General features: G+C 37.4%; 1 protein-coding gene across 1 annotated transcript in view; it reads right to left on the reverse strand.

The window, feature by feature from the left end:
• Window positions 1–10,073: 10,073 nt before the first annotated feature.
• Window positions 10,074–10,460, reverse strand: part of LOC308706742 (synaptotagmin-4-like) — a 5,497-nt gene continuing 5,110 nt past the window's right edge. The window contains exon 4 of the mRNA XM_081392556.1: window positions 10,074–10,460. This exon is cut by the window's right edge and continues 713 nt beyond it. The gene's annotated coding sequence lies outside the window, so the exon portion shown is untranslated.

Below are 10,460 nucleotides of genomic sequence, written 5' to 3' on the forward strand. Positions count from 1 at the left end.
AATAATGAGTGTGTGTGTGTGTGTGTGTGTGTGTGTGTGTGTGTGTGTGTGCGTGCGTGCGTGCGTGCGTGCGTGTGTGTGTGTGTGTGTGTGTGTGTGTGAGAGAGAGAGTAGTTTAAAGAATGTATGCCATCGTGTGTGAGAGAGAGAGTAGTTTAAAGAATGTATGCCATCAGCTGAGCTGACTAATGCCTGTTCATAGTGAGTCTTCAGATGACCACAGGGAACAGATGAGTTTAGCGGGAGGGAGCAGAAATGAGATATGGATATGGATAGAATGAGAGTGAGAGGAGATAAATTGTTCAGGAGAGTCTTTTAGCACAAGAGGAAACTGAGAAATGGTTTAAACCCTCGCTTAACTTTTCTGCCTTCCCCAATCTCTCTTTGTCTTCCTCCTTATCTATTAACTGAAGACAGTTTCTTTTAACATAGTCTTAGCCTCAGACAACACATCCATGGACTGACTGCCGTAGATGCACTGGTCGTTTGCTGCATATTGCACAAAAAATTGTCATAATTTAGGAATAAAAGGCCATTTTCATCTCACCTCGCGAGCCAGTGGGCGGGGCCAAAGATGTGATGATGTAGAAGTAGGCCTTTATCTGATGCAGAGACGGTCTTTTGTCGCACTATTACGTCACAATGTGACAAAATCCCAAATGAGTTGTCTTCTGAGCTTGGTTTCAATAAAAGCTGTTTTTGGACTATACAAGGAAGTTTTGAGTTCTGAAACTTTATAACAATGACCTCTTACCAAAAGATCAAGAAAAAAATCGATTTCTCAATTTATGACACATTTTACATATAAAAAGTTTTTTTTTTTTTGCAGGTTTTTGGGTTTTTGCAAGAATTTTGCAACCTTTGAAAGAATGGCAAAAATTTCAATTTTTTTAATGTATTCAATTTATGTCATCATTTGGCAATGGAAATAAAAAAAATCAGTTCTTTAAAATTGTTTTCCTTAAATAAATCTTTATGATCCCAACTCACAGATCAGTCTCGGAACACATGGCAGACCAACCTGGGGGTCCAGTGTTCATGTAAATGCTACTGGTCAAATATTACTCCGTTACAAGTAAAAGTTGTAAAGACAGATTTTTCAAAAGTAAAAAGTAAATGTCAATGCATTGTTTTATTATTGTTGCAATGTTGTATGTAATACTTACAGTACCTTATGCCTCTGAATCTATGCCTGCCTGCCCTCATATCAATATCAAATTTATTTCTAGAACATAGTTCCAGTTGTGGGATTGAATGTGAGATTGAATAAGTGCACTCAATAACGTCCACAATGGTTTCGGACACCCATATGGCTGTTCCTTCAAATATTGCCCTATTTAAAGTTTTTTGCCTTTTAGTATGAATATGTTAGCCTTACTGTTACTGTATAAGCTAGTGTGCTCCAAAACAATGACGAAATTCGAAAATCAGGTTGATGTCAGAATCCAACGCCAGATTGACATTAATCTGCAATGTTGGACAGACGTTGTATTGTGTGAATAATCTGGGTAAACCTCTGTGTAAATGGAGAAAAAGCCCATAATTCCTGAGTTGTGTTCATTTGCTCTCTCTCTCTCTCTCTCTCTCTCTCTCTCTCTCTCTCTCTCTCTCTCTCTCTCTCTCTCTCTCTCTCTCTCTCTCTCTCTCTCTCTCTCTCTCTCATTTTTCTGGTACATGGTAATGTGCTCTCCTTGGAAGCGTTTCTGCCTGGAATTCAAATCACACACTATCATTATCACAAGACTTATTTACCGTTTATATGTGTGTGTGCTTAGCTGTTTGTGTGCTGGCTCACCATCCATCATGTCTCCCAGCGTTTTGTGGGCGCAGCAACAATTTGTCATGTCACACTCCTGCCAGTTTGATTTTGGCCCGCCGGGCATACTTTCTCCCTTTCACGACTGCTCCCTCTTTTTCTCACTCCCTCCCTCCATCCTCCCTCCCTCGTTCATTCACCTTCTCCGTCTCCATAACAACCAAAGGAGTTTAGCCTTGATAGTTTGGTGGAGTGGTGTCTTTTCTGAGCCGTGTTCAGAAATTCATACTCACACAGTCTCTCAGGTGCAACTGCTCAGTCTTGTGGTCAAGCAAAACTCCCTTGCCTATAGGCATCTGACACACACACAAACACACACACACACACACACACACACTCAAACAGATGGGCCCCATTGACTTCCACAGTATTTGTTTCCATACTATGGAAGTCAATGGGGTCTATCAACTGTTTGGTTACCCACATTCTTCAAAATATCTTCTTTTGTGTTCAGCAAGGTTTTGAACAACTTGAGGGTGAGTAAATGATGACAGATTTTCTTTTTTGGGTGAACTATCCCTTTAATAAAGATGATGTATAATCAATATGTAAAAAGCCAGAAAGATTTGGGTGAGATTTAAAGGATAGTTATTCCTACATCTGCAGCTGAAGTCTCTTATGCTTACCTAAGCTGAATTAATTTGATCAAAAATACAGAAAAAAAAGTAATTTTGTCAAAAAATAATGTTGTCTGTTTTAATATATTACATAATTTATTCCTGCGATTACAAAGCTGAATTTTCAACAGTCATTACTACAGTCTTCAGTGTCACATGATCCTTCAGAAATCATTCTAATAGGCTGATTTAGTGGTCAAGAAACTTTTTCACAGTATTACTGTTTTTACTATAATGCATTTTTCATCTGCCATCTTGGATGTTGCCAAAGACATTTTTAGCCAAAATGAGTTACTTCAGAAGACAGCATTTCTTTTATATGTCTATACATGTATGCGGTCTAACTATATTTAACTTGTTACATCCAAGCATCAATCCATTTGCAGAGTTCTATGTTGTTTAAAAAAGTCCTCAGCCAACAGATATAAGGACTCATCCAGTCAGTAGCAGACAGAGGACCTCACGCAAATTAATTAATATTCAGACACTCTTGTAAAAGGTCTCCAATTAAAGCATGTTATTTATATATTTCTTTGAGAGTGTGTGTTGGGAAAGAAGAATGGGAGCCCTTTAAAAGGTTTTGTGGTTCTTTAATTGTCATTTCTGTTGAAGGTCATGTAGTTTTAGCTTTATGAGTCAGCATACTGCTCCTCCAGTGGCCTATCATGCACCTGGACACATTCACCTGTTATTAAGGACATTTAGGCCAGAAAATGGTGAATCAATTTAATTCAGTTTTCATTCATGATGTTCCATTCACCCAGTTTGTCACATTGACTTTTTTACTTTTTTATAGCCAGCCCATTTCAAAAGCACTTCAGTTTCCCAACAGAAAATACGAGCCTATAGATAATGTTTTCTTAAAGTCATCATGAAATCAAAATGGACAATTGTTATTTTTTATGTACTGCAGTATTTATCAAAAATGATTTATCCATGACATGTAGCCTATATCATTATTTCATATGACTCACATGACATCACTGCAATAGCAAACCACAATGATCCAATGATCCAACGATCCAATCAATTCCCATTGCACAAAATCCACAAAGTCCCGTCCTACATTTTATACACCATAATAGGGAAGAAAATACTATCGCAACTTATGTTTCATGCCGACTTCCATGGTACACAACTGAGTTTTTATTCAGTACATTAAAAATCATTTTTTTGTGTCATCCTGAGGCATTATGGTAAGATTATAATTATGATTTTTTCCCCCGATTTGGCTGGAAATGTAATAATTTCTATAAACACAGAAGGTTTAATTGCTCATATTACATATTTTGATATGCACATATTGTAGGACATGCATAAGAGAATAAAAATAATGTAAAATGTTCCTCGCAAGTGACATGCAATGTTATGTATCAACCACAGATGGCGATAGAGAGACCAGAATTTTACCTTTAAATAAAGTGGATACAAATACACCTCTGCATCTCTCTTTCTTTCACAAATTCACAAATTCACTAATTGCTCTCTGGTTCACACCAGGTGATCTCACACTCAAGCAACAGTGAGCACAATAGTGAGACAGTTTTACCTTTTCATTTTAGGTAATAATCGATCTGAATAGATGATGCAGTGCCTTGCTAAGCATTATAGGTTGTATTCTCTCCTGAGCTTGTGATGACAGTCTCCGGGAGATACGCCTGTAAATGAGAGTGTGTCTGTTGTGTGTGGAGGGGTTTGGGTGTCAAGCCTAATGTGACAAAATTGAACTTTGGAAAGTAGATTTTGTGCATAGATGCAACATGACCAACACAAAGTGTGTCGACAGTGAGTTTTACTCAGAATACCTCAAGGCACTGTTATGTGTGTGTGCTCTTCAGCCCATAACATATTGACCCTTTTCTTTTCTCTGGTTTATTCTTATCTTCATCCATTTCATAATTTATTTCTTGATGAGACCTGTGTACTTTTAAGAAAAATAAAGTCTATACACCCCTGTTAGAACAGCTGGTTTTTGTGATGTAAAAAAAAAAGAAAGAAACAAAGATAAATATCATGTTAAGTCAAACTTTAGAGGGTGCAAGATGATCGGTCCTTTACATGCAGTCTGCAAGGAATCACATCATTATCACATCATTACCACATGGCACAAGTCGATTGGCTTCTGATGATCCTGCAGCCAATGAGATTGCTTGCTCAACATTTAAATAGTCTGGTTCATTGTTTCCTGTAAGCTAGTCGTGCTGTGCATCAGAGTTCTCTGAAACCATCCACCTCCCCCAGCTCCACCTGTCTAAATCTGCTATGGCATTTATCTATGCCTATTAATGCAGCAGCAGCATATCTTACATGCTCACATCCAGTGCTTGAATTGGGCCGGTACGGACCGGTACACAGTATCTGCACTTCTATAGAGTACCCTCACTTTTTCTTGCGTACTGGCACTTCTCATGTTGCCGAGCACACACACCAAAACATAGACTCAGGCTATTAAGTAATTGTATACATCGCATGTTGGGAGCTTTTATAAGCTGTACGAATTGAACGGGTCAATTATCTGCGCAATGTGATTGTGACTGAAGCCCAATTGTTTAATTTTGCATTAGTGGTGTGTGAATCACCGTAGGCGAGTTCACCACGCTCTCCAAAAGTGTGATCAAATTTGCACTAGCCGTTCCTATGTGACACTGATGATAAAATGTGCAACTCATTTGAATTCTATTGAGAATGTAGTAAAACGCTTCAGAGAAAGTCAAACATGATCTAAAACAGCCACTAAAAAGACTGATGAAAAAAAGGGGAAAACATCATCCTGCACCAACATTAATTTGCTATTAAGCTATTTAGAAAGCTTTTAGTTGTACAATTTGCAATAGATAATCTCTGTTAAGGGAATAGATTTTTCACTAAAGATTTATATTACAACTGTGGCATGTTGTAGTTTCTAAATGTGTAGGTTGATATTTTTCATAACAAATGCTATAGATAAAAAAGAAATAAAAAAGTTAACATTGGCCTAAGCATAGTAATGAGGAGCCACCAATAGTCTTACTTATAATTAAATCCTTATTGTAAACAATTACAAGATGTTACTTTTAAGGCCGAGCACAAGTTAGAAAGAGATTTAAAATATGGACCTTTTTGGATTATCGACTAAACAATTGGTTTTCCCCATGTGTAAAATGTTTTCTGCTAATAATGACAGATTTTAAGAAAAACCTGCTTTCAGATTTTCCAAGAGATGACAGGATATTAACATGTTCAGTTTAAGAAAATCTTAAGTAAAGATAGTTTGACTTACCATTGCACTTGTAAACAAGGCATTGTGAAATATAGGCTACTTTATTGCAGTTATGTTATCAACCAATTTGCATGTTTGGACCATTTTGCAAAAGACCATTTGGCTATAAATAGGCCGAGGACCCTGTTAAACAGTTCAGAACAATACAGGATCAGTTGGTCTTGGGAATGACAGATACAAGTCCTGCACAGTGGGATTTTGAGCCACAGAACAGTGGCCAGGTCACTACGTGATGCTGGAAAAACAATTCCTGACTTGCTCCTCCAAAACCCCCCAAAGTGGCTCAATAATATCCAGATCTGGTGACTGTGCAGGTCTTGGTAATATTTTCCCACTCTTGTTTGCAAAAACATTCCAGGTCTGTAAAATGACAAACGCATCTCCTGCATGTGCACAGCCCTCTTCAGGTCTGCTATTTTCTGTGGCAAAAATAGAACATCGGTAATATACTTGTAGATTTTGTGCACAGATGCAACATGACCAACAAGTACATGTGTGTCATCAGCGAATTTTACAAATAACTTAAGGCATTGCTATGTGTGTGTGTGTGTGTGTGTGTGTGTGTGTGTGTGTGTGTGTGTGTGTGTGTGTTCTTCAGCCCGTATCATGGTGGTCCTTTTCCTTTTCTTCTTATTTTCATCCATTTAATAATTTATTTCTTGACGAGACAGACATCGGCTGCTCTGAATACCAAAAAGTCAGAGACCCAACCTCACGTGCCTCACATCCTCTATCTCTCTCACATCACCCTATATTTCATCTGCTTCCTCCAGAAAACACACTGCTTGGCAGACTCAATGTTCTCTCCTTTTTTATCTTTCTAATTCTTTGCCTTTATCGCTCTCCCTCTATTTCATTTCCACCTTCAGTTTATGACTATTTCAGTTTTAACCGTTCTCCAGACAGAAAACCATCCTCTTCCACTTGTACTTTGTATCTCTTCATCTATTTCTTTCATGTTCTCTCCCACTTTTAAGTTCCTCACTCCCTAGTTTCATTTTATTCTTTATTGGTAAGCACTTTTGTCTTGTCAAAGATGTAAAAGTTTAGACAATAACCTCTTTGCCTCATTCACTTGCTCTCTCTCAGCCAGGAGACAGCAGTCCTTCATTTGTCGTTCCATGAAACACTGCCTCATTTAAAATGCATTTCCATTACATCTGAGCGCTATAAAAAATCCCAGCGTGCAAGCACACACACACACACACACACACACACACACACACACACACACACACACACACACACACACACACACACACGCGCAAACGTCTGAGCTGATTCACAGCTTGATATTGCAGCTCCCGCAGAGCTGGACTGAACAGGGTGGGGGTTTGTGTCAGACTGCAGGAGGTGGTCTCTAATGTAGACATTGCTGGTCTTTTCAGATATTAGCTTTGTTCCAAAACCTAGTGAGTTGCACTGTCTTATAGGCGTCTTATACGGACATGGCAGTTTATTGGCCACATCTGCAGTCCTTCTTCTGGTGTTTTTCAGAGTCAGTAGAAAGATCTATCTATCTATCTCTATCTATCTATCTATCTATCTATCTATCTATCTATCTATCTATCTATCTATCTATCTATCTATCTATCTATCTATCTATCTATCTATCTATCTATCTATCTATCTATCTATCTATCTATCTATCTATCTATCTATCTATCTATCTATCTATCTATCTATCTATCTCTCCATCCATCCATCCATCCATCATCTGTCCATCCATCCATCCCAGCAGTTCTAGAGACTGAGAGGATCAGTTTCTCAAGTGTGCAGAAACTGATGATAGAATCTGAAATCTCTTTTGACATTATTCTCTTCATTTTTATTTTATTTTTTGGCCAGACAGGTGTGGAGGCAGATCTGTCTGATGGTTTACAGTTTTTCTCAGTCGCTTTGGTGCATTTCTCATAACACTATTTACATTTGCACAACAGTTAATGCAGTTCTCAAAACAATTAGTACAAACTGCAAAACCTAGTTGATAACCTGCAAAAGCGTGTCACTTGCTCAAAATGGATAGCTCATTCCTCAAAAGCAAGTATTTATGTCGATGAATGTGTCAGTGTCATCAAAATGAAAAGTCCTGACACCATCGTTTATGAACAAGATAGTCAAATGGCTTTGTCATGTTTTCATTATGTCAGTTTACTCTGTGAATGTTTTCCAATGATAAAAGTCAGATCTTGGTGACACTACCTGAAAATGCTCAAGACAGCACTAAATACTATTTGCACAGCCATTTGAAAAAATACAGTAAAGTTACACATTACTGTATTTATGAGGTAACTGAGTACAAGACACTGAATATGTATGTTTCACATGTTTACTGCATATGCTCTTTGCAATTCTAATTTGTTCACAGCATTGTGCAAAAGAAAAAATACACCATTATTTACAACAAACATAAACTCCCTTTGGGTAGAGCTGTGCACAACTGTGAACAATATTGCAGTAGGCCTATATACTGTATTGGAACTGAACATACAACATACATAGGACTGTAATCATTCATGCACATCCAGACGTTCCTCTCTGTCTGGTCACATAATTTAATCTACATCACAGTGAATATCATCTCTTGCTCAATTGCAAATTGTTCAATTTAGGATACTTTTTCAGGATTTTTTTTTTATTTTTATTTTTTTAAATGACAGATTTTGACAACTAGTTAAACATTTTTGTATGTAATGACTCAAGCAATGAAATGAGGACTATTAGTTTTATATGGAATGACTATTCAGCATTCACAAGTATAGTTAATTTTGACTGACATGACATAAGCAAATGATAATGTTATAAAACAGCAGAGAGTTGTATGAAAGCAATTGATGCATGTACAAAAGCCTTTGCAATTTGTTGGAAGGAATGAGAAACTGCTACTATGATGTGCACAAATGACTAAATGTTGTGGAGGTTGAACTAACTGTTGTGCAAATGTAAATAGTGATGTGAGAAATGCACCAAAGCGACTGAGAAAAACTGTAATGCTGACCTATACTCTGATGTACACAGCCAACTGATGCATCGTTGTATTGCCTGACGTCAGAACATCAGTCATCTCATCCATTTACTTGCCTGCACAAGACACACACACACACACACACACACACACACACACACACACACACACACACACACACACACACACACACACACACACACACACACACACACACACACACACACACACACAGCTTTTTCACTATTCCTGTCACTTGACGATTTCCCTCTCTCTACCTTTTCTCTCACTCTTTTGATATTTCTCTTCTCACCTCAGCATGACTCTCACTGATCTACAAATTTGACATGGAATGCTCTTTCCTTTACTTGTCATGCACACAAACCTCTGTATATGTGATCTCCCTTTTATCACACTATTTTCCTTTATCAATCGTCTGTACATGCAATGTCATGTAAATAAATTTGACTGAAATCAATAAACATGACAGCCTGTGTGTGTGTTTATTTGAGTGCATGAGTGTCATTTTAAGTGTCTCTCAGCTTCTCTTTTTCTTGTTGCTCTATAGTCTCACAAATGTGTGTGAACCTTATGAGGTAATTCACTATTTATGGTAAGCGTGGGTGCTCACGCGTGTGCTAAATAACACATGTTTTTTAGAAACGTGGAGCACTGACACACCAGTACTGTACTCAATGGACTGACGTAGGTGGCAAGTAATAGAGCTTTAGCTCATTTTGCCACAGATCCAAGGAGAAACAGAACATTCAAGCCCTTGATATTCTAAGCCTTGGCATCCCACCCGCAGGTTTTGTGAGTATAGACTTCTTCCTGATGTCATACATCAAAGGACTTTAACTCCTGCTGACTGCCCTCAAATAAGAAAGGAGGAAACATACACTATCATTCAAAATAATTCTCTTGTAATCTCACCAAGGCTGCATTTATTTGATAAAAAATACAGTAAAACAGTAATATTTAAAATACTTTGTTTTCTAATGGAATATATTTTAAAATGGATTTAATTCCTGTGATGGCAGTGTCACATGATCCTTCATAAATCATTCTAATATGCTGATTTGGTGCTCAAGAAATATTATTATCAATATTGAAAAAATATAGCAAAATTCAGGATTCTTTGATGAATAGAGAGTTCAAAAGAACAATATTTTTTTATATATACATGTTTTGTAACATTATAATTGTCTTTACTGTCAATTTAATCCATCCTTGCTAAATAAAATGATTCATTTTTTCACATTACATCATCTCTCTAATGTTAATTACTATTATTGATTTGACTGTGACGCAAAACCACTGACTCAGACTTAGTCATCGCCATAAATAACATTAAAATGATCAGAAGGAATAAATTAAGATGAACTAAATGACACAGGAGACATACAATATTTCTTTCTCAGAACTTGATGTTTTATAGTAATACACATATACATCACTTCCACCGTTGTGCTCACAGTGAAGAGAACAATACTCTGTCGCACACTCCACTGGAACTGAACTAACACACACATACACATTTATATACAGAACACACACAGATACACGCGCACACGCTCACATTCACACATGTACACGCACACTGCATGCGGTCCTGTTCAGTTCGTGCAGTCGTCCTGCTTTAACACATCAGTCTCTGCTTGTTTGTGCCTAATTTAGGCTGCTTCCACACCGTGTTAACTTGCAAAAAATGCAAAAACAAACCAAAGTCGAGAAATCAAGTATAAAAGGAAGAGATTAAATGAGTTTCAACATCAGAATAAACAAAAGATAGAAGCATCTTTT

This window comes from Scardinius erythrophthalmus, assembly GCF_964197995.2.
Source record: "Scardinius erythrophthalmus genome assembly, chromosome: 2".
Taxonomy (NCBI): domain Eukaryota; kingdom Metazoa; phylum Chordata; class Actinopteri; order Cypriniformes; family Leuciscidae; genus Scardinius; species Scardinius erythrophthalmus.